The sequence below is a fragment of the Vombatus ursinus genome, unplaced genomic scaffold, assembly GCF_900497805.2.
Source record: "Vombatus ursinus unplaced genomic scaffold, bare-nosed wombat genome assembly UNPS02006779.1, whole genome shotgun sequence".
In the NCBI taxonomy this organism is placed as follows: Eukaryota; Metazoa; Chordata; class Mammalia; order Diprotodontia; family Vombatidae; genus Vombatus; species Vombatus ursinus.
In genome coordinates, this window is record NW_020946557.1 from 9,880,172 (window position 1) to 9,885,502 (window position 5,331).

The 5,331-nt window shown below is 41.0% G+C and overlaps 1 pseudogene; it reads right to left on the bottom strand.

Moving 5' to 3' along the window:
- Positions 1-1,258: 1,258 nt before the first annotated feature.
- Positions 1,259-2,061, bottom strand: LOC114033133 (annotated as a pseudogene).
- Positions 2,062-5,331: the final 3,270 nt, after the last annotated feature.

Below are 5,331 nucleotides of genomic sequence, written 5' to 3' on the forward strand. Positions count from 1 at the left end.
CAACCTAATGGTTGCTGGCCCATGGGCTCTTGAGACAAGAAAAGGAGAACAGGCTTGGGCTAGAGATTGGGAACTTCCACCAATGAGAATTAAACTCCAGGCTTATCCTATAATTGCTCATTTGAGCAAGGGGGTAGCTCCCTGTCCTGAGAGAGCAAGTATTTGGAAGGAGGTTGCTGGGGTGGGAGCAGGAAAAATTCAAACAGAAACTTGAGGAGTCCCTGGTTTAATGGCTCATGAGGGCTTGGTCTAAATAGAGCCAATGCTGAGAGCCTCTGAGTAGCCTAGGGGAACTATCTGAGAATTTACTTTTATGGTCAACTAAATTTATTAGAGCCTCAAGAGAGGCAATGCTCTTTGTCCCTTTTTATGTTACTGAAATGCGGGGGGGGGGGGGGTTAGTTGTACTTGGCTTCTGAGAGAAATTATTATATTAACAACCAACTATTAAATTAAGATTGAAGTGTCCCTCCCAACCCCCCCCCCACCCCTCACCCCACACCCCCCACCTTATTTCCTCATTCAGGGATAATCTCTGTAGGCCAGTCAGTCAGTCTCTGAAGGACATTGATAATAAATGAGATTGCCCAGGAACCTCCCCACCCAGAGTATCTAATCCAGCCCTAAAAACATTAGGTTCGTGCCCTTGAAACCTCCCACTTTTCAGCGGGAGTGGTCTGGGTGGAGATGGGTTCCTTTGTCCAGAGTTCTAGCGGCTTCTGAGTTTCAAGATAAAGCCAAATTCTTAGCAGGAGGGGCTAAGGGCTTTTAGCCCACCCCTTCATTAGAAAAAAATCCACCCACTCATTGATTGTTCACCAATCAAGGCTGATTTTCATCTGTCAGGACACCTTCTTTTCCAAAGGCATTTAAACATTCAGGGATCCCCATTGTTTTGTCTTTGGTTCCTGAGACCTCTGACCATCCATTTATTGATTATTTGCTAGCCTAATTAATAAATTGATTATTACTTACCTAGAAACTCCATCTGTCAAGTTTTACATTTGTCTCACTACCTAAAGATGAATTCCTACTGCAGCCAGTGGCTAATGGGGATCTGGAAGGGCAGGGGTGAGATTCTTAAAGGAAATGAATTTGACAGATTGGATTTTTGGGGACCTCTTCTTCCTAAAGCTTTCCATGATCTATGCCCAGTTTGTCTCAGAGGCAATTAAATTCCACCTTTTGAGAAAAGAACCACCCAAATGGTTATTTTTTTAAATGGCATAAATTTTTGTTTTTCAACCTTGAAAAATTCTTATTTTAAGGCAGATTCTTGATCTGGTGGCTAATATCCCTCAGCTCTTTCTACATCTCTGCCTGTTTTTATCTCTTGAAGGGTTTCCAGAGCCATCACCTTTCCCATGAAATTACATTCACTTTCCCAGTTCAAAACTTAGGCTTCTTGAACATCTTGATTTTTTCAACAACTATATCATGGAGAAGAAAAATGGATTGTCAAGTCTATGTCTTTTTCAATGATGTCTGCAATCAGTTTATTGACAACTTCTTTTGTGTCATTTGTCTGTACCTCTAGGCTCATGATTCCATCATTTTCTTGAGAATTTGATGGATCTGCTGATGCTGAGCATTAGTGGCCTTATGGATCTGGTTATTGTATTTCCTGGTAAAATTAACACAAAAGAGACAGAGCAAATAGTCATCAGTAGTTTTGACATCAACACAGGCTTCAATCATGGTCTGACACTTTTTGACTATGGAATACATTTTGTCCTAAGTAAAATTCATTCCATGGAAATTAGTCCAGCAATTTTTAGTCTGAACATCTTTAGTAATCCCCTTGAGCTGAGGAAAAGCAAACTCATCCTTTTGAAGATCAGGAAGGTTCCCTTAAAATACATGACCCTTGAAACAATCAGAGGTAATTTTCATTCCTTGAGTTCTTATAACCAGTGTTCTGCTAATATGGTATATATTAAATATAGTTGGTGCCTTGACATTGTACCAATCTTTCTTTTAAAATGGGTTAATCATTTTCTTTGTGATTCCTTTTTTCAAAAAATCACATTTGGTGAGGCACTTACTCTTGCTAACGATCATTACTCTCCATCAGAAAGCCAAAATGCTGAATGCAAAACTTTTGTGAGATTTAAGAAGGATCAGCTTCAGTCTTTAGGTATGAGTCTCTATCATTATTCATGAATGGGCTGATAAATTATTGGACTTTGAACTGGAGGTTGAGACAATTGTGGCTTGGGAAAATACTGCTTTCAGTTTTAATAGGTACTCTGGTAAGGGGAGGAAGAGTCACAGAACCCACCTTTGCCCTGGTAGGTGAGCAGAGTGGGATGTCAGGATCCCTAGGAGGGACCTTTGGGTGTGGCTCCTGAAATAAAGGGTTGATAAAGAGAAACTGATGGCCTGCCCATAAGGCTGCTAGTAAAATCACACAGGGAAATTCAGTACTAAAGCACCAGGGTCCCTTCAGACTCACTTAAAACTAAATTATCCTTTAAAGCCTCTGTCCCATTTGGGTCATTCAGAGGAAGTTATGGAGGACAGTCCATGGAGGGAAGGGATATTATAGGCTTGGTGTTCATGTGGGCCCTTTCGGCAACTTCTAGACGTGTTATGTGTACATAGGGCAAAATAGAAACCTTTAGAGTTACCTGAACTATATTTAAGTATATTAACTGTGCAGTTAACACCATATAATATTGAGTTCTTGTGAGGGGGATGGTGGTGAAAGGTATTTCTTCTCTAGTGATAGAGTTTACAGTACTTCATTATGCCAGCTTCCCCTACAATAACCCTGTGTTACTCGTGAGGAAGGCAGCTGGCTCCTAGCATTTTATGGAGGACTACACATATCTGAACAAAGTTGTTATTATGCCTATCTCTATAGCTGTTCCTGACCTTGTCAGTGTTTTATTCCAGGTCACCCAGGACCAAGGAGAGTGGTATAAAATTATCAACATTGTCATAGGTTTTTTTTTTTCTTTTTCCTCTGTTCCTGTGGCTGAGATGATTCAAGAACTATTGCTTCAGCCTGAGAAGAAGTCCAATATACCTTATTGTCCTTCCTCTGGGTTACCAGAACTGTCTCTCATACTATCACACTATGATGGGTAGAGACTTGAAAGAGATTTCCCTTTCTGAGGACACTTATGCACACCACTGCTTTGGTGACATAATGTTGACCAGCCAGATGAGGCCACAGTGACGGAGGTCTTAGATGGTAACCCATATGAGGGACAAGGGGTGAGAAGTCAACCATAAAAAGAATTCAGAGCCCAAACTACCCAATCAAGTTTTGGGGAATACAGTGATAGAGGACAACCAGAGGATTCCAGGCAAAATCCAGAATAAGCTACTTCCCTATGACCTATGAAGGAAACCTTGAAACTTATTGACTCTTCAGGTTTTAAAAAACCTACATTCCTTACCTAGGTTGCTATCCCTAAAAACTAGGCTAAGTGGATCCTTTTATAGATATGAAGAGGTGGTACAAACACACTACTTTTACATATCTAGAGTTGTAAGTTCTTCAGAGCAACCACTTGCTACATTGCTTTTGAAAAGCAGTTACTTGCCTTTTACTGAGCCCTCATTACTCTTGAAGAGATAACACAGGGTCATATAATCACCCTTTGCTCACAGTTGCCTATTATGGGTTGGGCAATTCAAGGCAGTCTCTCTAACAAGATGGGTAGAACACAGGAGGTTTCTATTGCTAAATGGATATGGTACATTGGAAATCATGCTTGATTTTATAAACAGATGATGACAATGTTCCAAACTGAGGGTTCTACTCTATGCCCTGGAACTCTGCTTCCTTTGTTTCCTCAATGGCCCCTACTTATCAGGACCTGGCTCCTAAGTAATGCTGTTTTACTTAGTTAACCAGTGGGTCCATCTGTTTCAGGAGAGCCTTCTGTAATTGTACTTCAGCAGTTAGCAAGTCAATAAGTATTTATTAAGTGCCTAATATGTGCTACAAAGGCAGCTAGGTAGTGAAATGCACAGAACACCTGGCCTGGAATCAGGAAAACCTGAATTCAAATCTGGCTTCAGACACTTACTAGATGTATGACCTTGGGCAAGTAATTTAACCCTGTTTGCCTCAGTTTCCTCATCTGTAGAATAAGCTGGAGAAGGAATGGCATATTACTCTAGTATCTTTGCCAAGAATATACCAAATGGGGTCATGAAGAGTTGGACATGATGGAAATGACTGAACTTTTGAAAAATATGTGCCATACACAGTGTTAAATGCTGGGAATATAAAGAAAGGCAAAGATTCACTCCTTTGGGGCCAAGGCCAATGGAGGAATTGCATCAATGCATTTCACTACATACAGTTATTTGTGAGGCATGTCAGTACCCATCAGAGACTACATACAGTTGTTTGTGAGGCATGTCAGTACCCATCAGAGACATTATGTGCTTTATAACCAGGTTGGAGCTGTTACAAGAATAGCAGAGATTACGGAGTGAGTTCCATGCCAATTTGGACATTTGGGTGGTCATCCCATGTTGTGCTGGGCACAGGACAATATGATTCCCCTAATGTATGATAAAGCAGTTCTTTTTGCTAACCTGGGATCTTTGTGACAGTCAGAGTATCCAGCTAAGCCATGTGGCCCTCAATCTGTCCCTAAATGTAAAATAGTACTCTCCCATTGGAGAACAAGAGGCTTGCTCCTGCTATGCATCATTATGCATATGACTGCCCATGTCAGATGTCCCATCTCCCAGAAGCCATATCTGTGACAAATCAATGTTATCCTGAGAAGAAGGGCTCTTTTGACTGATGGTTTCTTGGATCCAGTTTCTAGGAAGAATCACTTGATAAAGAATGTAATGTTTTGGGACATAGTTCTAGCTGACGCTCTCTTATTCTTCCTTATTCTTTCCCCAGCATAGTTATCTGGGTCTCAAGGTCTTTGCTCTATCAGAGGGCTCTATACATCCTGGAAAAGTCATCCATCATGTGCATGAGTTTCAGTCTTTTTCCAGGATCTTCCTGAAGGAGAAAGGAAAGGTTTAGGATTTCTGGGTTTTATTCTCCTCCAAATTTTTGTTTTGTTTTGTTTTTCCCCTTTCTACTTAGTACTGCCCATGCCAGGATGACTGCCCATTTAAAGACTTGAAATTTGGCCTTTCCAAAGAGGAAGGAAAGGCTTAGGATTTGGGCTTTTGGTCTCCTCTGCATCTTTTTTTTGCTCCATTTTGTTTGTTTTTGTTTGCCCTTTCCTCTTACTACTGACCATGTCAGGAGGACACTCCAATGAAAACCCCCTAAGCATTTAAAAGGTAGAAGGCTCTCTAGAACAGGAGCTTGCCAGTGTGCCAAATCCAACCAGACAC